Source organism: Chiloscyllium plagiosum, unplaced genomic scaffold (genome assembly GCF_037043375.1).
Source record: "Chiloscyllium plagiosum isolate Xiang-an unplaced genomic scaffold, Cpla_swu_hap1 HiC_scaffold_19, whole genome shotgun sequence".
Lineage (NCBI taxonomy): Eukaryota > Metazoa > Chordata > Chondrichthyes > Orectolobiformes > Hemiscylliidae > Chiloscyllium > Chiloscyllium plagiosum.
The window spans coordinates 50,691,869-50,716,556 of record NW_028270157.1 but is presented as its reverse complement, the minus strand read 5'-3'; the positions used below and the strand labels follow the sequence as shown (position 1 = coordinate 50,716,556).

The 24,688-nt window shown below is 41.4% G+C and overlaps 1 protein-coding gene across 1 annotated transcript in view; it reads right to left on the bottom strand.

Annotated features, from left to right (window-relative positions):
• The window catches only part of fbln1 (fibulin 1), a 177,559-nt gene that overhangs the window by 21,668 nt on the left and 131,203 nt on the right, over positions 1–24,688 (bottom strand). The gene's annotated exons all lie outside the window — the stretch shown is intronic.

Sequence of the window (24,688 nt, the reverse complement as noted above, 5' to 3'; positions counted from 1 at the left end):
GCATTTAGCATGCTTGCCTTACTTGCTCAGTCCTTTGATTATAGGAGTTGGGAAGTCATGTTGAGGTTGTACACGACATTGGTAAGGCCTCTTCTGGAATACTGTGTGCAGTTCTAGTCACCCAGTTACAGGAAGGGTATTATCAAGCTGGAGGAGAAAGTGAGGTCTGCAGATGCTGGAGATCAAAGTTGAAACTTTATTGCTGGAACAGCACAGCAGGTCAGGCAGCATCCAGGGAACAGGAGATTCGACGTTTCGGGCACAGGCCCTTCTTCAGGAATGAGCAGAGAGTGTTCAGCAGGAGAAGATAAAAGGTAGGGAGGAGGGACTTGGAGGAGGGGCGTTGGAAATGTGATAGGTTTCCGTAGGCAGGTGCTGAGAAAGGAGATATGGCTGTGGTAACGAGTCTGCTTCAGAATGTGGCTGAAGAGCTTCTGTGCAGAGGAGATGACCTGGGGTGTGCAGTGAGAGAGGGACTCACTGACATCTTTGTAGAGAGAGGCAGAGAGCTTCTTCAAGGAAGGCATCCTTGTAAGAGGATTCGCAGTAGGTTGAAATCCTGCTGAACACTCTCTGCTCATTCCTGAAGAAGGGCCTGTGCCCGAAACGTCGAATCTCCTGTTCCCTGGATGCTGCCTGACCTGCTGTGCTGTTCCAGCAATAAAGTTTCAACTATTATCAAGCTGGAGAGGGTTCAGTAGAGATTTACCAGGATGTTGCCGGGTATGGAAAGTTTGAGTTATAAAGAAAGGCGTGATGGGTTGGGACTCCTTTCACATGAGCATAAGAGTTTGAGAGGTAGTCTGCTGGAAGTTTACAAAATAATGAGAGGTATAAATAAAGTTAATGGAAGTTGCCTTTTCCTTAGGATGGGGAATTTCAAGACTAGGGAACATTTTTAAAATGAGAGGAGAGAGATTTATAAAAAAACATAAGAGGCAATCTTTTTACACAGAGGGTGTTTCACATGTGGAATGAACTTCCTGAGAAAGTGGTGAATGTTGGTACAATTACAACAGTTAAAATACATTTGAATAGATACATGAATAGCAAAAGTTTGGAGGGATATGTGCCAGGAGCAGGCAAGTTGGACTGGTTTAGTTTGGTATTATGTTTTGCATGTACTAGTTAGAGAGAAGGGTCTGTTTCCATGCTGTATGACTCTATGACTCTTCCAAGTGAGAAGTGCCAGAGGAGTCAACAATAGGAGTGTGGACTTGATTTTCCTGTTCCTTGGATGCTGCCTGACCTGCTGTGCTTTTCCAGTACCACTCTAATCCTCTCCAAACTGAAGACAATGCATCAAGAGGATTTAAGACCTGAGGAGAAATGGTAAAGTAAGTGACTTAAAGTTTTCAGGTGCAATTATCCCTTCAATATGTCCCTTCAGTGACCAACAACTGGCAGTGCTTGCTGATCTAGTCTGTTGTTCTGGATGGTTATAAGAGTCAGCAATGATGAACCTGTGAACCTCCTCGGGCATATGTGATCACACATATTAAGAGAACTGAACTGTTGCCTGTAGTTACTGCTATAGAGGTCTTACCTCTTTGGGGCCAGATCTTATGTCCATCCCCATTGTCCTGGGGTAGAGTGTGTTTAAGGCAAAGGCAGCTGCTGTTGTTGCTGATGGCATTTGTGATATTTCTTGATGCTCCATCACTCAGATGTGCAAAGTGGAATTGCATAAACTGCATCATGCTGTGGTAAAGGATGGCAGGAAAGTGCAGCTCGAGGTGCAAAACAGAAGACATTTATTTTTTTCTTTTGTTTCATGGGATTTGGACATGACTTGCAAGGTCAACGCTTGTTACCCATGTCAAGTTTCCCTTGAATTGAGTGGATTTCAGGGTGCAGTTAGGAATCTTGAGTTACGTATAGACCAGAGCAAACTTCCTTCCCTCAAGGACGTTAATGCACCAGAACAGATTTTTTAAATGAGTTGATGATTATTCCACAGTCACAATTACTAAGATTCCAGATTTTATGAATTGAATTTAAATGCCAACAGTTGTACTGAAGGAATTTGAACCCATGCCCCTAAAGTATTAGGTTTGGCAATATCTGTGGAGAGAGTTGGACAGAGTAGGTAGGATGAAACTGTTTCAGCTTGGAAAAGAAACAAGAGCAAGAGGTTTAAAGTGATGTGCAAATGAAGCAAGGATTTTAGAGAAACCTTTTCACAAAGCAAGTAGTTAAGATATGAAATGCATTGCCTGAAAATGTGATGGAGGCAGATTAAATTGATACATTCAAGAGGGCATTTTTGTTAGATAGGACATGCAGGGACATGCGGAAAAGGCTGGAGATTGACACTAGATAGAGTCATAGAGTCATAGAGATGTACAGCATGGAAACAGACCCTTCGGTCAAACCCGTCCATGCCGACCAGCTATCCCAACCCAATCTACTCCCACCTGCCAGTACCTGGCCCATATCCCTCCAAACCCTTCAAATTCATATGCCCATCCAAATGCCTTTTAAATGTTGCAATTGTACCAGCTTCCACCACTTCCTCTGGTAGCTCATTCCATACACGTACTACCCTCTGGGTGACAAAGTTGCCCCTTAGGTCTCTTTTATATCTTTTCCCTCTTACCCTAAACCTATGCCCTCTAGTTCTGGATTCCCCGACCCCAGGGAAAAGACTTTATCTATTTATCCTATCCATGCCCATCATGATTTTGTAAACCTCTATAAGGTCACCCCTCACCATCCGACGCTCCAGGGAAAACAGTCCCAGCCTGTTCAGCCTCTCCCTATAGCTCAAATCCTCCAACCCTGGCAACATCCTTGTAAATCTTTTCTGAACCCTTTCAGGTTTCACAACATCTTTTCAATAGGAAGGAGACCAGAATTGTACGCAATATTCCAACAAAGGCCTAACCAATGTCTTGTACAGCCACAACATGATGTCCCAACTCTTGTACTCAATACTCTGACCAATAAAGGAAAGCATACCAAACACCTTCTTCACTCTCCTATCTACTTGTGACTCCACTTTCAAGGAGCTATGAACCTGCACTCCAAGGTCTCTTTGTTCAGCAACACTCCCTAGGACCTTATCATTAAGTGTATAAGTCCTGCTAAGATTAGATTACCTACAGTGTGGAAATAGGCCCTTCAGCCCAACCAGTCCACACCGACCCTCCGAAGAGTAGCCCACCCAGACCCATTTCCCTCTGACTAATGTACCTAACACTATGGGCAATTTAGCATGGTCAAGTCACCTGACCTGCACATCTTTGGACTGCGGGAGGAAATTAGAGGACCCAGAGTAACCCACACAGACACGGGGAGAATATGCAAACTCCACACAGACAGTTGCCCAAGACTGGAATCGAACCTGGGACCCTGGTGCTGTGAGGCAGCAGTGCTAACCACTGAGCCACTGTGCCACCCAAAATGCTTTCCCAAAATGCAGCACCTTGCATTTATCTGAATTAAACTCCATCTGCCATTTCTCAGCCCATTGGCACATCTGGTCCAGACCCTGTTGTAATGTGAGGTAACCCTCTTCGCTGTCCACTACACCTCCAATTTTGGTGTCATCAACAAACTTACTAACTGTACCTCTTATGCTCACATACAAATCATTTATGTAAATGACAAAAAGTAGTGATCGCAGCACCAATCCTTGAGGCACTCCACTGGTCACAGGCCTCTAGTCTGAAAAACAACCCTCTACTATCATCCTTTGTCTTCTACCTTTGAGCCAGTTCTGTATCCAAATGGTTAGTTTTCGCTGTATTCCATGAGATCTAACCTTGCTAATCAGTCTCTCATGGGGAACCTTGTTGAACGCCTTACTGAAGTCCATATAGATCACATCTACTGCTCTGCCTCATCAATCCTCTTTGTTACTTCTTCAAAAAATTCAATCAAGTTTGTGAGACATGATTTCCCATGCACAAAGTCATGTTGACTATCCCTAATCAGTCCTTGTTTTTCCAAATACATGTACATCCTGGCCCTCAGGATTCCCTTCAACTACTTGCCCACCACCGACGTCAGGCTCACTGGTCTATAGTTCCCTGGCTTGTCCTTACCACCCTTCTTAAACAGTGGCACCACGTTAGCCAATCCCCAGTCTTCTGGCACCTCACTTGTGGCTATCAATGATACAAATATCTCAACAAGGGCCACAGAAATCACTTCTCTAGCTTCCCACAAAGTTCTAGGGTACACCTGATCAGGTCCTGGGGATTTATCCACCTTTATGCATTTCAAGACATCCAGCACTTCCTCCTCTGTAATAGGGACATTTTGCAAGGTATCACCATCTATTTCCCTACATTCTATACCTTCCATATCCTTTTCCACAGTAACTACTGATGCAAAATACTCATTTATTATCTCCCCCATTTTATGCGGCTCCACAGAAAGGCCACCTTTTTGATCTTTGAGGGGCCCTATTCTCTCTCTAGTTACCTTTTTGTCCTTAATGTATTTTAAAACCCTTTGGATTCTCCTTAATTCTATTTGCCAAAGCTATCTCATGTCCCCTTTTTGCCCTCCTGATTTCCCTCTTAAGATTACTCCAACTCCCTTTCTACTCTACTAAGGATTCACTCGATCTATCCTGTCTATACCTGACATATGCTTCCTTCTTTTTCTTCACCAAACCCTCAATTTCTTTAGTCATCCAGCATTCCCTATACCTACCCAACTTTCCTTTCACCCTAACAGGAATATACTTTCTCTGGATTCTCGTGATCTCATTCCTGAAGGCTTCCCATTTTCCAGCCATCCCTTTACCTGCAAACATCTGTCTCCAATCAGCTTTTGAAAGTTCTTGCCTCATACTGCCAAAATTGGCCTTTCTCCAATTTAGAACTTCAATTTTTAGATCTGGTCTATCCTTTTCCATCACTATTTTAAATCTAGTGGAATTATGATTGCTGGCCCCAAAGTGCTCCCCCACTGACATCTCAGTCACCTGTTCTGCCTTATTTGCTAAGAGTAGGTCAAGATTTGCACCTTCTCTAGTAGGTACATCCACATATTGAATTAGAAAATTGTCTTGAACACACTTAACAAATTCCTTTCCATCTAAACCATTAACACTATGGCAGTCCCAGTCGATGTTTGGAAAGTTAGAATCCCCTACCATAACCACCCTATTATTCTTACAGATAGCTGAGATCTCCTTACAAGTTTGTTTCTCAATTTCCCTCTGACTATTAGGGGGTCTATAATACAATCCCAATAAGGTCCCTTTCTTATTTCTCAGTTCACCCAAATAACTTCCCTGGATGTATTTCCAGGAATATCTTCCCTCAGCACAGCTGTAATGCTATCCCTTATCAAAAACACTACTCTCCCTCCTCTCTTGCCTCCCTTTCTATCCTTCCTGTAGCATTTGTATCCTGGAACATTAAGCTGCCAGTCCTGCCCATCCCTGGGCTATGTTTCTGTAATTGCTAATGATATCCCAGTCCCATGTTCCTAACCATGCCCTGAGTTCATCTGCCTTCCCTGTTGAGCCCCTTGCATTGAAATAAATGCAGTTTAATTTATTAGGCCTACCTTTTTCCTGCCTGCCCTGACTGTTTGACTCTCTTCTGCTCTCAACTGTACCAGTCTCAGATTGATCTAATAGAGACAAGCTAGATAACAGAGCTAGTGAGGGCATGATAGACTAAATGACCTCCTTCTGTAATGTAATTCTATAATTCCTTCGGTGATTCTGTGATTCTGAGTAAAACAGTTAATGTTTCATGGCCTCTTCTTGTACTTTCACTTCTGAAGAAGAGTCATACCAGACTCAAATGTTAACTCAATTTTTCTCTCCATAGATGCTGCCAGACATGCTGAGTTTCTTCAGCATCTTCTGTGGTTGTTTCAGATTTCTAGCATTCACAGTATTTTGCCATTATCCCAGGAGTACTAGCCTGTGTTTCTGGAATACCAATCCTGGGATGTCAACATTACTCCACCATCTCCCCCAGCCTGCAACTTGTCAATCTCACTGTTCAAAGGTTTCCCAGCCTATTGGTTTCACTAAAGACAAACACTCCACTGTGCACTTGCTTGGTACATTGCTAACATTTCTGTAAGTAGATTTTCTGGATACTAGAACCAGAATGTGCAGTTAAAGAGATGTTTAATTATTTGTTTGCATAATCAAAATCCATTCCCAAATGCTCCAAGGGAGTTCTCAACTCATCTTTAAACCCATCCAGTTGAAATGTAGAGATCTCAAAACCACCTCACCTTTGCCTGTGAAAATTTCTCACTATCTCTACAGATAGATTAGATTACTTACAGTGTGGAAACAGGCCCTTCGGCCCAACAAGTCCATACTGACTCTCCAAAGAGCAACCCACCCAGACCCATTCCCCTACATTTACCCCATCACCTTACACTATGGGCAATTTAGCATGGTGAATCCACCTAACCTGCACATTTTTGGACTGTGGGAGGAAACCGGAGCACCCGGAGGAAACCCACACAGACACAGGGAGAATGTGCAAACTCCACACAGTTAGTCGCCTGAGACGGGAATTGAACCCGGGTCTTTGGCGCTGTGAGGCAGCAATGCTAACCACTGTGCCACCATGCCACCCAGATAATGTCACCAAAGGACACCAAAGGACAATGCGTACATGAGGAAGAGGAGAGGACCAAAAATAAATGCATGGAGGTGACATTAAAACATGGAGCTGAGGAGAAATTCCTTCTCTGGATATTTTGGCTAAGGTGAAAGGCAAGAGTGAAATAGTATGAGTGCAGAGTGTGATTAAGGTTTGTGGAACAACTTTCCATAGAAGCTATTGTGGGAGAGACCATTATATCTTTTGAGGAAAATTTAATAAATATTTAAGAGTGATAACTTTATGAAAACTACATTAAAAAAATCAGTTCAGTGGAATTGATTTTCATTGGCTCTAACAAAGTAGACATGGATTAGGTGAATAGATGATTTCTTAGAGAGATAGTTTGTTTAAGGCTATATGCCCAACAATGTTTTGCTTCAGGAATGATGAAATACGCTGCAAACAGCAGGTGTGTTTCTTCAGTTGCCCATGCAATGAGTTTTTATCGTGAATGGAGGTCACTATCTTCTCCACAGGTACAGAGTAATTATTTTAGTAGAGCCAATAATTGTATTTTAATTGGGTTCCTCATTTGTTCAATAGACACTAGGATGGTGGATTAAAACATCCATGTATTTGTAGCTAATTAGTTTCAGTAGCATAATATTTAAATTGTGATTTTTTTTTGACTCATCAACATTTCCCGTAATACATGTTTTTAATTTGCTAAATTATAGCACCTCATTCAAACAAGGAAGAGAAGTTTTGTTTAAAATAGAATCACATAGAAACACTAAACTTCAATGAAGTCTGAACTCTTAACTTCTTTTCACTAAATTTGGTTTAAATTCAGTTCCAACTTTAATTAAAACAGAAACAGGGAAGTCCATCTGAACACAGGTTTTGAAGAAAACTACAGTATTCCTGTATACTGCAGTATGTGATAGGTTGTAGATTAGAGTCAATAATAGATTTTGAGAGAGTGGATACTTCAAAGGGTGTCCCCTGGAGCCTGAGACAGTATACCGTATTGTCTATTCACCTAGACTGAAATTCTAAACGATTACAAAATTCAGATTTTTTTAAAGAAAGGCAACTTAAGTACTTTTCTGGACAGTTCATTTTGAATGGCTACAAAATGATGATGTTTGCCCTGAGGAAAAGACAGCAGCTGTATTAGTGTTAGTATTTTAGGTGGATTTTCATTAGGTTCTTCCAATGTTACTAATAAATACAATTCTTGAGGAAATACGTTGTCTATAGGAAAATGGATTATCAAAGTGCATTAGATTTAGTTCCACAGAGGGCACTTGTGGTAAATTAATTAATGCACTTTGTGGGCTAAGTTTGAATATGAGTAATGGTTTCGCGTGATATCAAATCAGCCACTTGTTATAGTTTTCTAACAGTTTTCATTTCCATTAACTTAAATGTCATCCAACTTTTGCAATTGCTTAAAGTTAAACTTACTACCTCCTCCAATGTCATAAAGGGAATGGGCTGATATGAACTGGAAGCTTGTTAAAGGACAGAAAATAAAGAATAGTGGTTAAGGAATGCTTTTTAACTTGTAAGGATACAAGATTTTCTCCAGAATCAGTGAACATCCTTCAATACATGTGAATGCTGTGGACTTGACTGTACATGGCACAAATACAAAATATACAGAAATCATAAAAATGGGGCTAACTAAAGTTATAGTTATAAAAATAAAGTAAGGTGGTTACTAAAGAAGAAAGTTAATGATTTTAGCAACAGGTTAATAGAGTGGGGCAGGCAAATACGAGATTAAGTTTAATGTTGGAAAGTGAGAGATGAAATACTTTGGATGAATAATAAGAGGATTTATACATTTAATACTCATTAAGTAGATAAGTAACAGTAATTTATTGTTTCAATAACCACATCTTTAAAAGTTGTGAACAAGCTGCTGAAGTTACAAAATAAAACATTTGGGATCTTGTGTTTCATAATTAGAAGTAAATTAAACAGGTATTGCGAAACAGTACAAGCAATTTGAGAAACATATAGCATGTAGTTGTTGTCTAGTTTTGGGTGTCTTACTTTCCAAAGGATGTCAAGACTCTGAAGTGGTATGAAAGAAATTTATCAGAATGACATCTGGAAAGAGAGGCTCTTATAATCAATAAAGTAGAGATCTGAAGCTCTTTTCACTAGAACAAAAATGGTTCAGAAAAAATCTAATTGAAGTGTTCAAAATTATAAGAGGCTTTGAGAATGTTAAATGGAGAAAATCTATTTCCAGTTATCAATGCAGTTACACAAGAGGTCCTAAGTATAAGATTATCATCAAACAGCACAGGGAAAAATTGGAAGATTATTTTCATTTAGTTTTTTTAAAATATATTTTTATTGATAAAATAGATTTTTATAATATTACAACAAACACAAAACAATGCAATTCAAAACAATATAAAGAAAGAACACAAAAAAAGTAAAAACCTAACCTGCCCTCATGTACAAATGTATAAATATATATAGAAAAATATATAATTTTACAAAAGCCCCAATTGACTATTTAACTAAATAAATAATAACCAACAACAAACTAATAGATAGTGGTAATAACTCAATTCAGCCAAATAGGCACTCATATGTTTGCAGTGCCTCCTCCCTGGATATTGGACTCGTAAAACACAATTGTTATGGTTATATAAAAGCCCTTGTTAGTGTGGCAGATAAATCTGTGTTCAGGTATTCCAAAAAGGGCTCTCATATCTTATAGAAATTCTCAGTTTTGTGGTGTACCATACTTGTGAGAAAATCCAAAGGTTTATGCTCCTTAACAATCTTCCAGCAACCCGACAGGCCCCGGGGGATTTTCAGATACCCAACCTAGCAAGATATTCTTTCTTGTGCAGAAAGTCAGGATATTGAAAAGTTTTTTCTTATCCGCATCTGCAGGGAACACACTGGGCAGGCCAAGAAGAAAAGAGATTATGTCCTTCTCCACCCTTACACCCAAAATCCTCTCCATTGCACCCATCACAGAACTCCAGTATGATTGAAGCCTAACACAGAACCAGAGGCAGTGGGTAAGAGTGCCCATTCCAACCTTGCATTTGGGACAGGTTGAAGATACCCCTAGTTTAAATTTTGACAAATAGTCTGGAGCCAAGTGGAGCCTGTGGAGAATCTTCAACTGTAAAGCATGGGTCCTATTGCAAATTGATAACTTCCTTGCATTCACCCAAATATCGTGCCATGCCTCTGAGGAAACTTCAACACCTAGCTCTCTCTCCCACACCCTGCAAAGTCGATCAAACTCATCTGAAGGGGCGTCTCCCCCCCGCCAATTGATGATATAAAGTACTGACAGAAAGTATACTCTTAGCATTGAGCACCCTCCTTTCTATGTCGGATTTATAGGGATCAGTCAAAAGCATAGTCTTTTTTTGAATAAAATCCCTAACTTGAAAACAAAATGAAAGAAGTTCCTGTTAGATAGCTCATATTTCCGTGCTAACTCATCAAAAGACATCATTGTGTCTCCCTCAAGTAAATCACCCATGCAAGATACACCACTCGCTGCCCAATGTTTGAATCCTGAATCTATCATTCCCAATTGAAAACCCGGCATACCCACTATAGATGTAATAGAAGATGTTTTGCCAATATTGCTTTCCCTTGGCCGAATTGCCCTCCATGCTTTAACAGTATTGATAACTATTGGGTAATGGAAATAAAATGTCCTCATTTTGTCCAGAAACAGCAAGCTAGTCAGGGACACCTTGCCTGGGAGGTTTTGATATCTAACCATATTGAAAGTGGGTCCCCACAGGCCCAATCACTCACGTAGGATAAAAGCGAGCTTAGTTGGTAGTTTATGTCCAGGAAATCCATTCCCCCCAATCTGTGAGGCAATTGTAGTTCAGCTAATTTAATGAGGGGCCACTTATGATGCCAAATAAAGGAGCTGAGCCAGCCATTCAGTCTCCTGAATGTTTGCTTATTGAAAATCAGGGGTATCATCTGTATAGGGTATAGCAAACAGGGGAGAATATTCATCTTAATAAGCACTCTTTGACCCAACCACAAGACCAGAAGCGCCTCCAATCTTTGAAGGTCTTGTTTGATTTTGCCAAATAATTGAACAAAATTAGGTTTGAACAGTGGATCCAGAACTGGAGTAATGAATATGCCCATATACACAAAACTCCCCATGACCACTTAAATGGGAATCAATATACACCCTCAAGACCAAGCACCATCATAAGACTACCCATAGGGATAACCTCTGATTTTTCAAGATTAATCTTGTACCTCGAAAAGGCACCAAACTGATGCATTGTATCAGGCGAGGTCCTGGAACTGCTGGATTTGACAAATAAATTAGAATATCGTCCTCATACAACAAAGTCTTATGTAATTTTGACCCCACTTCTGGAGCTGATATATAGGGATCCCTACAAATGGCCTCCGTCAATGGTTCAATCACCAATGTAAAAAGCAATGGTGAAAGGGGTCAGCCCTGTCGGCTGCCCCTAAAAATGTTTAAATTGCTTGATTGCACCCCATTGGTGATGACTGTTGCAAGAGGGCCACTCTAGAGAATCTTTACCCATCTTATAAAGACTTTGTCCAAACCAAACCACTCCAGAGTATAGAAAATGTACGGCCATTCAATTTGGTCAAATGCCTTCTCTGCATCTAGAGAAATCACCAATCCCTGTATTGACTGTTATTGACACACTTGAATTACATTAAGCAGCCTCCTAACATTATTGGAGGATCTGCGGCTGTTTATGAAGCCCGTCTGATCCTCTTTAACAATAGAAGATACCACAGTCTCCAGCCTTAACGCAAGAGTCATAGACAGGATTTTAAAGTCCACATTTAAGAGTGAAATAGGCCTGTACGAAGTACAGTCCTCCAGGACCTTCCTATTTTTTAGAATAAGCGAAATATTGGCCTCTATCAGAGAAGGTGGGAGACAATCATGATTGTATGAGTAATTAAACATGTTGAGCATCGGGTCCGACAGTATGTTTATAAATTCGTTATAGAATTCGCTGGGAAGTCGGTCAGGGCCGAGCACCTTTCCAGTCAGAAGCTGCTTCACAGCCTCCTGCACCTCTTGCTCTGATAAAGGGGCATTGAGAAAAGACTCTTGTTCAGGGGTCATGCCTGGGAGCTTCAGATACTTAAATAAAAGACTTAATTTTGGCCTTCCCCCCCTCACAACCCTCAGGTTGGTATAACCTAAGAGTAAAATCTCTGGAATGCCACATTAATCTTTTTAGAATCACATGTTAGGATCCCAAGACCCTTCCCAATGAGGGCCTGTCAAAGTAAGCCTTCTCGGCTGCCTTCAACTGAGCTTCGAGGAGACGTTGCTGCTCATCCTTCTGCTGCTTCCTACTGGCAGAGTAGGAAATAACTAACACCCAGCATAGGCTTTGGCAGTTTCCCAAAGGATGGATGGGCTACTAACTGAGCCTGAGTTAATGTCTAGGAATGCCCAAAATTCCCTAGGGAAGTACTTCACAAACTTATTATCCTTGAGAATAAAGAGATCCATTCGCCAGTACATCAAACCCACTGTAACATCCTTAATCTTAACTAAGAAGTATAATGGAGCGTGATCAGAGATGGTAATATTGCCAATCGTACAAAATGCCACCAAGTCCAGGGTTGCCATGGGGGTCAGAAAAAAAATCAATTCTAATGTGACAGCTGTGTGGATGGAAAAAAACATAAAATCCCTGCCTGTAGGGTGGAGACACCTCCAGACGTCCACCAACCCTAACTCCACACAAAGATCCACTAATTGTTTAGTTTATACAGAGAGTATCGGGGGATCTTTGGGCAGCCTGACTACTGTGGGATCCATGGGACAGTTAAAATCTCCCCCTATAATGATATAACCAAGACTGATCAGTTTGGAAAATACATCGACCAAAAATTTGAGGGGATGGGCCAGAGGGCAATAAACATTTAAAACACCATATTCTTCCCTGTTTATCAGGGTTCTGAGAATTACAAACTTCTCGTGTGTGTCTTTAACACACTCTAGTAACTTAAATGGAAGATTCCTTCTAAGCAGCTAAGCCACTCCCCTACTTCTGGTATGAAAAGATGAAAATTAAACCTGATCAAACCCATTCTGCTGTAGTTTCAAATGCTCCCTATCATCCAAGTGTATCTCCTGTAACAAAGCAATATCTACCTTCTCCTTTCTAAGACTCAAAAGTACCTTCTTCCTCTTAAATGGTGAGTGATTCCCCTTGATATTCCAGGTACACCATTTAATCAAGTCGTGAGCCATAACCTTCTGAAATAACATTTAAATTCCAGAGAGGAGGAACTCGAACCACAAATCACCAAGCCTTAGTGTCACAAGATCCATCAAACATAAAAACTACATAAACTACAAGCACTACATTTAACAAACCTACAAAGCTATCAAAGATTATATACAACAAAAACAAAAAACAAATCCAACATATAAAGTGCCAACGGCCTGAATAGTGGAACTCACCCACTGCCCAAAGGGGGCAACTACCCATCCCAAAACCCAATTTCCCATCCTGCTGCCAGGACTACAGCCCAGGCATTTAAATACCTGAACTGGGCATAAACTGCCCGTAAGTAGGCATTTAGCCATCCCAACAATTTTCCCTCTTCCTAGCTAGAGCTGCACCGCAAAGACAAACAGAAATGAAAGAAAATACACTGTAGAATAGCAATGTGAATAAAGAAAAAATTTTTGAAGAAAAAAGGGGTAAATGCCCCACCCATCCTTTGGTATAACTTAACTTAGAAATTGAAAGTACGCATCTCAACCACAGCCAAACATAGTTTAAACCAGATTATTACCAATAAAAAAAATAGGAAAAGAAAGCCTCAACCGGACATCCTCTGTTTTTTAATAAAAAAGCATACCCAAACAACACTACTATTTATACATACTAAATTGTTCAGATTACGTTAATTTGTCCACAAAGTCTCTTGCCTTCTCCGACGTGTCAAAGAGATGTATGGATCCATCTTAGGTTACCGAAGCACCGCCGGATACCTCGGAGAGTATTGGATCCCAAGCTCCCTCAGCCTTCTCTTGACACCGTCAAAGGATTTTCTTTTCTGGATCACTGCCGCTGAGAAGGCCTGGAAAAACATGATCTTACAGCCCTCGTAAATTAGGGCCTTCGTAAGCTTCCATGATTCTCTCCTTATCTCTATATTGATGAAATTGCACCAAGAGAGGACAAAGACGTTGACCCAGACCCGATCTGCATGCCATGACCTAGTGAGCCCTCTCGATCTTGAAGCCTCTCGTTCCAGCCTCCAAGTTAAGGAATTTCGGCAACCAGTCCTCAATAAATTCCACTGACTGCTCACCTTCCTTACCCTCTGGCAGACCTACGATCCAAACATTTTTTCTCCTGCCCCTGTCTCAAGATCATCCACTTGGTCACGCAAATTACGGACATGCGACTCCAAGGCTTGGATCCTATCCTTGGAGGAACTGGTATCGGCTTCCACCACTGTGACTCTGTGTTCAACCTCATCCGTCCTATTTTCCATGTCTCCCAGCTGCTGTTCATGCTCCTGCAGCATGTTAGAGATCGGGGCCAGCTTCTCCTCTAATTGCTTACCCAACATCTCATGAAATTTCACAAGCTCCTTCACCAGGGCCTGGTACATAATTGACTCTGAGGATCTTGCAGGCTGGGCTGCGGGCCCGGCCTCAGATGCTCCTCCTCCCTTCTTTGGCATCTCTGGACTGTGTAAATGCAGTTAAGTTGATTGTTCACAATTTCCTGGAACTCCACAACCTTTCCAGAGTCCCAGGATATCGCAATGGTCTGGGTGGGCGAGTTAGAAGTTTGTCCGGCTTGTGCTGAGCTGCGGAGCTCTGCAACGTGATCCTCCTAGATCGCCGCCATCTTGGATCCCCGCTCATTTAATTTATTAGAGAATCTGGTTACTACAATCCATTGCGCACATATGGAAAGATGTGAATATATGTGAACATGTGGAGAGTTATTTCAGAGCACTAGCATGGATACAATAGACTTAGTTGTCTGTCTTCATGCTGTCAAATTCTATAATTTGTTAGAAAATCAAGAACATATATACGGTTGTTAAAAACTTGTCTGCTCTCTTCAAGGCATTTCATAATTATGCAAAGAATGATGTTCTTTATGGAAATGATTTAAAATATGAAAAATCTGAGATCAAAGGTATTGAAAACTGAAACCTAAATGGTTTGGTAAGTTAAAAGAAACAAAATGCACATCACAAAATGAAGTGACAGTGCCACCTGCTGATGTATCATATGCACCACTGCACAGATTTTCCCCAAATCTCTTTCCTATGACACTAACCAACCATGGCACATTTGCTGATCTTTGTTTCAGGTTTCAATCAACAAAGCTTAAAAGCAAACTAGGCATCAGACTCCAGTTATGTTATGCCATTGAATATAATTTTACTTATACAGTGCTGTGAAAAACATGACTTCCTGCTCTGAGCTGGTGGACAGTATTTACTCTATTTGAATATACTTTGCCTTCTACAGGGGCGTTACTATATGTAAGTGTCACTGGCAAGGCCATTTATTGGTCATCCATATCTGTCCTTGAAAAGGTGATGATGAGCTGTCTTGTTAAACAACTTCAGGTAGCTGGATAGGCACATCCACTGTGGTGTTAATAGAGCTCTAACATTTTGAACTCGTGACAGTGTAGAACGGCAATATGTTTTCAAATCAGGGTTATTTAAAAAAAGGTTTTTCTTTTAAGTCACAAGTTTGGAGGGTGCTGTTAAAGGATCAGAGGGCTTTGCAATGCATCAGGTAGATGGTGCTCACTACTGCTATTGTGCAGTGTTGGTGGAAGGAATGTTGTTTAAGATGTTGGATGGGTTGTCAATAAAGGGGGCTACTTTATTAGTTTCTGAATTTCCTGATTGTTGTTGGAATTGCACTGATCAAGGCAAATGGAGAGTGACCAGACTTCTCACTGGAGTGGATCTGGAGAGCTAGGAAGTGACTCAGTCTTGCATAACACTCAATCTTTGACCTTTAGTCCAATTGGCAGGTCAATGATAATCTGTAAGATGTTGATGGTGGGGATTTGACAATAGCAAAGCCATTGAATGTCAATAGGAAAAGGCATTAATGAAAACAATCATTGTCTGGGACGTCTATGGCACCAATTGTACCTACCCAAGTGTGAATCCATCTAAATCTTGTTGCATGCAGGCACAGACTGTTTCCCTTGGTGGAATTTGTCTGTCCCATAAGACAATTGTTTGCACCTTGGAGGTCGGTCTGGCTTGGATGTCTCTGTTGCAATTACGTTTTTGATTAGGGAGAACATCATATTGCATTTTTAGTAGGGAGAACATCACATCAGTACTGAGAAAAGTCATTCTCGAGGGTTTGTTCATGTAAATGGATGGAACTGAGAAATAAAAAAGGGAGAGACTACTTTGATATCATTGTACTATAGGCCCCTCCAAAGTCAACTGGAGATTGAGGAGCAAATATATAAGGAAATTGCAGATAGCTGCAAGAATAATAGAGTTGTAATAGTAGAGATTTTAACCTTTCTAACATTGACTGGGACTGCCACATTATTAAGCACTTGGATGGAGAGAAATTTGTTAAGTGTTTTCAGGAAGAATTTCTTATGCAGTGGGTAGGTTGCCCTACTAAAGAATGAGCAAAACATAACCTCCTCTTGGGAAATAAGGCAGGACAAGTGACAGAAGTTTTAGTAGGGAAGCACTTTGGAACCAGTGACCATAATTCTAGTAGTTTTAAAATAGCTATGGAAAAGGATACGTCTGGTCCACAAGTTAAAGTTCTAAACTGGGGCAAGGCCAATTTTGATGATCTTAGACACGAACTTTCAAAAGTTGATTGGACGAGGCTGTTTGCAGGCAAGGGGATGTCTGGTAAGTGGGAAGCTTTCAAAACTGAGTTAATGAGGGTTCAGTGCCAGTTGTTTCTGGTAGAATGAAGGGTAAGGCTAGCAGGAGTAGGGAACACTGGATGACTGGAGTTATTGAAGACCTGGTCTTGAAAAAGAAGGAGGCATATGACATGCAGAGGCAGCTGGGATCAAGTGAATTCCTTGAACAGTATAGAGGGTGTTGGCGTACACTTAAGAGAGTAATCAGGAGGGCTGAAAGGGGTCACGAGGTGCTTTTGGCAGATACAGTAAAGGAGAATTCGAAGAGATTCTACAAGCACATGAAGGGCTAAAGATAAAACTAGGGAGAAAACAGGGCCTTTTAAAAGATCAATAAAGTCATCTATGTGCACAAACACAAGAGATGGGTGAGATCCTAAATGAATATTCCTTGTCAGTATTTACCATTGACACAGGTATGGATACTAGAGACCTTGGATAGTGATGTCTTGACTAGTGTCCACATTACAGGAAAGAAGGTGATGAAATCTTAAAACGCATCAAGGTCAGTAAATTCCCAGGACCTGATGAAGTGTGTCCCAGGATATTGTGGGAGGCCAGGAAAGAAATTGCAAGGCCTCCAGTGGACATATTTGTATCATTGATAGCCAAAGGTGAATTGCCTGAAGATTGGAGGGTGGCTAATTTTGTGCCATTATTTAAGAAAGATTGCAGGGAATTGCCTGGGAATTACAGACTGGTGAGCCTAGCGTGATGGGTACATTGTTAGAGGGGATTCTAAGAGACAGGATCTATAGGCATTTGGAGAGGCAAGGACTCATTTGGGATAATCAGCATGGCTTTGTGTATGGGAAATCGTGTCTCATAAATTTGATTGAATTTTTTGAAGCAGTGACCAAGAAAGTAGTTGAGGACAATGCAGTAGACATTGTCTATATGGACTTTAGTAAGGCCTTTGACAAGGTACTGCACGATAGGTTGTTGAGTAAGGTTGTATCGCAGGTGATCCAGGAAACAGCTAGCCAATTGGATACAAAATTGGCTTGAAGGTAGAAAATAGAGGGTGGTGGTAGAAGGTTGTTTTTCAGACTGTAGCCCTGTGACCAGTGGTGTGCCACAGGAATCAGTGCTGGGTCCACTGTTATTTGTCATTTATATAAATGATTTAGATGAGAATTTAGGAGGTATGGTTTGTAAGTTAATTGATGACACTGAGATTGGTGGCAAAATGGACACTGAAGAAGTTTATCTGGGAATGCAATTTGATCAACTGGGCCAGTGGACTGAGGAATGGCAGATGGAGTTAAATTTAGACAAATGCAAGGTGTTGCATTTTGGGAAGGCAAACCATGGGATGACTTATACAGTTAATGGTAGAGCCTGGTGTGTGTTATAAAACAAAAAGATCTTGGGGTACAGGTTCATAGCTCCTTGAAATTGGAATCACAGAATAATGAAGAAGGCTTTTAAATGCTAGCTTTCATCAGTAAGAGCATTGTGTATAGGAGTTGGGATGTCTTATTGCAGCTGTATAAGATGTTGGTGAGGCTACAGGTGGAGTACTGCATGCAGTTCTGGTCACCCTACTATAGAAAGAATATTATTAAACTAGAAAGAGGATAGAAAAGATTTACTTGTATGCTACTTGTACTAGATGGTTTGAGTTATACGGAGAGGTTGGATAGGCTGGGACATTTTTCACTGGAGCATAGGAGGCTGAGGGGTGACTTTATAGAGGTGTATAAAATCATGACAGGCATTGATAAGGTAGATAGCCGACAGCTTTCCCCACTACAGGGCATAGGTTTAAGTTGAGAGGCGAGAGATACAAAAGATTCCAGAGGGGCAATTTTTATTCATAGAGTGTGGCAAGTATCTGGAACAGACTGCCAGAGGTCATGGTAAAAGTAAATATAATTTCATTATTTAAGAAATATTTAGACAGGTACATGGATTGAATAGGTATGGAGGAATAGGGACCAAATGCAGGTGAATGGAACTGGTTTAAATTGTGAAAATTGGGCAGTATGAACAAGTTGGGCTGAAGGGCTTGTTTCCATGCTGTAGACCTCTATCAGTCTATGCTGTAGAGGATGATAGATAGCTAAGACAGTGCACAATTTGTCTTTAATTTCTTTGTACACTTTTTTCAAATAGCTAAGCTTTTTGTTTGTGCTCACCTCTTCCAAAGTTCTACCTAACAGCGAGTCTCCAGAAGTTATTTGCATCAGCAACTGTCTCCTAGATGTCAGTGTCAACGTCCATCAATTTCGTATCTTGTTTGAAAGTCTTCCTGTAGCAGAGGCATGGATATCCATGGGATCAGCAGAATTCCATGGTGATTGAATTAGCATAATTCCAGGACTGCAGAATTAATGGCCTACTCTCCCAAGAGATGCCAAGTATAAATCTGAGATGGTGAAGGTAGAAACTGTTTAGCCTTTTCTCCTGCCTAGCAAATGTTATCTAGGTCCTACCACTGTAGAGAAATGAGTTGAGGATGCAGGACTGGTCAACTTGCAATTCGATAATCTTCATCAGGTTGCTGTCTACACTCTCGTGTAGAGCATGAGCTTGGACATAACAGCTGCAGATTTTGAGAAGCATCAGAATGACTTCAGCATCAGGTGGCAGATTGCTGGTGATTGTTGAGTTAAGATATGTGAAACCTACAGCTTCACATTTTCAATTATGATTGGTAGCAGCATGGCAACATTTGTATGCGTGATTCTGATTGTCAAACTGAAGTTTTTACAAGTTCCAATTGTTATTGCAATCACCCCATAGTGTGGAATGTGAGTGCTGCATTGTCAGTGTAAATTAACTTTCTAATGAGGACTTGGTGTATCTTTAACTTGGACCTCAAGTGAACAAGATTGCACCGCTTTCTGTCCTTTCTGGATTGTAGATAAACCTGAAGATATATCACAGCTGTAAAGAGAAGATTATGGGCTGATGCTTGATTTATTTTTGTTAAGTGAGGGCAACATCGAACCTTTTGAAGGGACTCTTGCCTTGAAGCCTAAATGGATTTCTCACTGTATCTTATCAAACATATCTCATTAATTACCTACCTCACCCCTAAGGCATCCCTCACATTTAGTTCGATCTCCATCTTGTCGTGTATCAGTACTGAAACAGTTCCCAACCGATGATACACTATTCCCATTACTGATGGCACTGGTCCTACAGGACTGAACATTGCACGGAATGACTGATAAAACCCCCTTACTGTGTGCACATTGTGCTAGTGACTGATGGTACAAGACACCTGACAGACAGTGGGCTATCTTGACTGGACTGACAATAGCCCTCACCACTTTACGACATGGCCCCATAGTTTAAGAAATATGCAGTGTGTTTGCCATGTAGACAGCTAGTTCATGCTGAAGTGAATTTCTTCTAGATGGTAGATTGACATTTTGGTGTGCTGTATAACAAGGCATCCCACCCCACAATCCCCCACATTCAACACCCCACCCACAGTGCCAGACTTATACCTACTGACAAGCAGTCTGATAGTGTTTCTGTGCAAAAGACTATATTGATATGGCAGTACCAGTATGCTTTGGGTTCGACTGAAGTCAATGCACTAGGTGTGGTAAGACAAAACAAGGCACGGATGCTCTGAGTATACAGGTAGACTTTGAGTGAACAATCAGGCAACTTGGAGACACAGCCTGGTCCAATCCATAAGCTTTGTGCCAGTCCATATGCACAAAGTGTCCTTTCAATGCTAGTTGTTGGTGTGCCCAACAATGCAAGTCTGTGCTGCCTAAGCAGTCTGCAAGTATATTGGAGAGGTGCCAAAGTAGCTGTGAGGGATTGGCAAATGTTGGGTGCCAAAGTCCATGGACAAAAAAGTGCGTGTGGCCAGTGCCCATGGATTGTACCCTGAAATGACATTTGGTCCTAAGCAGCATGGAAGTCCTTTGGAGTAAGCGATGAGTTGAAGTTGCCAGGTACCTGCTCTGATTTGCATGTCAAGATTTCTCAAAGTCAAGCATATTTGGTGCAATAGACTTTTATTTGGCACAATATTTTTGATGTGGGGCATGTAATCAAATGCCTTCTGGAAGTCTAAGTATAACATACCAGCCTGTTCCCCTTTGTCCACAGCACAAGCTGCTTGCTCAAAGAACTTTAGTAGATTGATAAACACGATTTCTCTTTCACAAACTATGTTGATTCTACCTGATTACTTTCAACTTATCCAAGTGCCTGCTATAATTTCTTAAATAACAGCTTTGAACATTGTCCTTATGATAGGAGTTCATTGACCTCTAGTTTCCTATTTTCTGCCTCCCTTTCATTTTCAATAAAGAAGTTACATTTGCAATTATCCAATCTAATGGGATTTTTGGAGTTTTGGAAAATTAAAACCATTGCATCAGTGATGTGCACACCAGCATGTGCTCCTGACTTTAATCTAGCTAACAAGCCTGCCAAGCTTTCAGTATCTGAACTGGTGGGATGTGAAGAAGGCAGTCGTGCTGGTGTGTCCTCTGAGGAACCTATGGCTTTTTCCTCAGAGGTGAAAGAGGAGATGTTTGCAGGGCTACCCTCTTGACAGTTGAAACTGTACATATGATACTGATGCCTGCAGGAGACACAAGGGAGAATGGGTTATGGAGTGGGGGTGGAGGTTCAGGCATGTTTAGAATACATTTCCAGTGGGGATAATGGAACAGCAGCAAAGCAATGGACAATGATTCTGTCTTGGTTGCTGGGACATGGAGATTTTATCATCATCACAAGTGGATGAGAAAATGAATGTCAGGCACCCCAGAGCTTATCTTGGCTCATTCAGCCCTCATGTGGGCTGCTTTCACGTGGACTGAGACCAAGGGATGGATTGAGTGACATGAATGTTTGAGGGTGAATTAAAATGTATGAGTTTTTACATTGTGCTGGGAATCCTCTGGTAAGAGGGAAGATAGCACAAGTGTGGTGCTGTAGATGTGTGGTACATTTGTTTTGGAGGTGGAAAATCATTGAATGCAACATCAAGAGAATTATTGAGTGACATGAATGTGTTGGCATAGCTGTAGTGCTAGTGCAGGTGGGGGGAAGATGGGAGGTGTCCTGATTGAGTGAGTTGACATCACAGAGGGCATGCAGGGTTCATTGACTGAGTTTGGCATGGGTGACAATGAGTGACAGAAAATGCTATATAAAATAGTGAGAATGGTTGGCCATGAGCCTTGGTGGAAAGTGGTGCAGTAACAAAGTTAGAATGAGTGTGATATAACAGAGGAAAGATGGTAGCACAAGAGCACAAGAGGTCATTGACCTTCTAGTAGCATTGCTGGGTGTTCCTTTGGAGTGCTACCCCCTCACTGACCTAGGTAGCAATTTCAGACCAGGTTTACAGGATCTGGTGGCATGGACTGCTCTGGTGGTGCTGAGGAATGATGGTGGCCCCATTTTGCACCTGCCTGTCCACTAGAACAGGTCACTATCAGCAAAGTGTGGAGCTAATGTCCCTCTGTCTGCCATCTCAAGGGCAATTTCTGAGAAAAGGAAATCCTACGGGGTAGCTCTGGACTAACAGTGTTTGACCTGTTGCCCATTAGCATTTTAAATATTTTGCTGGGAATCCTCTGGCAAGAGGGAAGGTAGAACAAGTGTGGTGCTGTAGATGTGTGGTACATACCTAATTGTTTTGGAGATGGAAAATCATGAAACTCAATGTCAGGAGAATTATTACTCAGAAGATACCTTTGTCTCACCTGAAGGGGGCATTAGAACTCATACATCTAAGAAGTGCTCCCACATTTGAAAGTCTTCCCTCCACCCTATTTTCCTAACTCCATTTCCATAACTTCACATAGACTACTGAACCTCAGTCTAGCTGTTATTCTTTCTCATTACAATAGCAGTTTACATAACATGATGAATGTGAGAACGCATTAAATGTAATGTTTCCTGTATGACTAGAATCACTATAAATAGCTGAGCAGAAGTAATTATGTTTTACTGTTTATTACAAGCAATTAAAAAGTAAGCCTGAACTATTCAGCTCTTCCCTCACTTTTTCTATGCATATCTAAACCATTCTTTCCTCTCATTTTCTGATGCTTCTACTGGATCCAAGCTGTAGACAAGGTTGACTGCTCTTTTGTAGCCTCAAAAAACTAAACTGCAAACAAAAATGAAGTGCAAGTAAATATAAGGTTTCAATCTGTGGCTTTAAAGATGGTTGTAAAATTTTGTGACACCATACTTCCTTTGTAACTCTAACAGAATGGATAGGTTTTCACCTGAACATCTAAATCATATGTAACAGTGGGTGGTGCTGAATAGAAGGTATTCTCCTGTGGAATCAGAATCTTCAGAGAAACAATATAAAGGCTCATTTTTTTCATCATTTCACGAGGGCTTTTATCACTTACCTTCTGCCAGGTTATTACGAGAGATCAGTGAAATCCACACAAGGAATTCCAGGCTATAATGTTCTAAACACAGTGCAGACAAACTTCTATTCTTGCTCCCAATATTCAATTTACTGTTCTGTTTATAAGAACTAGAGCAAGCACATTGCCCAAGTTGAGAATCTGTGCATGTTCACTTATTTGACCTCACCATTCATCAGCACCACTACCTTTACCTTTGGTCATAATAAGTACAGTGATGCCACAGGATTCAATTTCGGACCTCCATCTGCACCATTTATTTCAAGATTCAAATATGCAACTTGAAATAAATAAAAAATGAGATTATCTATGCTGTAAAGAATTTAAATTTGGAGGATCTGAAACTTAATATTTGATAAACAAAGAATAAGTTAATAAAGGTTTGTGAGCTGACAGCAATAAATTACTTTCTGGATCAGTGGTGCTGGAAGAGCACAGCAATTCAGGCAGCATCCGACGAGCAGCAAACTCGACGTTTTGGGCAAAAGCCCTTCATCAGGAATAAAGGCAGAGAGCCTGAAGCGTGGAGAGATAAGCTAGAGGAGGGTGGGGGTGGGGAGAAAGTAGCATAGAGTACAATAGGTGAGTGGGGGAGGAGATGAAGGTGATAGGTCAGGGAGGAGAGGGTGGAGTGGATGGGTGGAAAAGGAGCTAGGCAGGTCGGACAAGTCCGGACAAGTCAAGGGGACAGTGCAGAGCTGGAAGTTTGAAACTGGGATGAGGTGGGGGAAGGGGAAATGAGGAAGCTGTTGAAGTCCACATTGATGCCCTGGGGTTGAAGTGTTCCGAGGCGGAAGATGAGGCGTACTTCCTCTAGGCATCTGGTGGTGAGGGAGCAGCGGTGAAGGAGGCTCAGGACCTCCATGTCCTTGGCAGAGTGGGAGGGGGAGTTGAAATGTTGGGCCACGGGGCGGTTTGGTTGATTGGTGCGTGTGTCTCGGAGATGTTCCCTAAAGCGCTCTGCTAGGAGGCGCCCAGTCTCCCCAATGTAGAGGAGACCGCATCGGGAGCAACGGATACAATAAATGATATTAGTGGATGTGCAAGTAAAACTTTGATGGATGTGGAAGGCTCCTTTAGGGCCTTGGATAGAGGTGAGGGAGGAGGTGTGGGCACAGGTTTTACAGTTCCTGCCAAGTCTCCCTCTACATTTGCAGTACTTCAAACTGAACTCACCATGAAAATTAAGTGACACCTTATTATCACAAATGGTACTTTAATGTAGCAATTAATTTGCAAGTGGAAGCCGACATCCTACCCAACCTTGAGTCTTCATGGAGACCATCAGCTAATTTTAAAGGCTGCATCTCGTTCTCCTCCCAACAACCATCTGCCTTCCCAACAAAGATGGAAAGCGGCAGCTAACCATTTCTGACAGATCCAATCTATAGGGCCTGTGGAATAGTGTTGATCTAAGAGGAGAGCTCTGGCTGTGAGATGTGGTGGATCCAGGTGAACAGCAGCCAACCTTTTTGGGAGCCCTCATGAAAGACCCCACCTCCTCCTGACACCATGAAAAAACCATTGATTCATCTTAAGGAGGATTACATCTTCCTTTTTTCCAGGTTTTACCAGGCAGTACACCCTTCACAGATTCCTGGGTCAGTAGACCATTGTCATTGAGTCCTATGGCTGTTATAGAATCCTGATGAGAATATATTAATGAGATTCCCACTCAAGTCAGGCAGGAGAGTCAAGCCCAATTAAAATGTTGATGGAAAAGGTTTGAGCCAGACTGGAGCCGTAATTCTTTGCACAATATTCTCACCAGTCAACTTGAGTTAACATTCTCTCTTTTTGACTCTGGACGTGGCAGTCCTCAGATTGA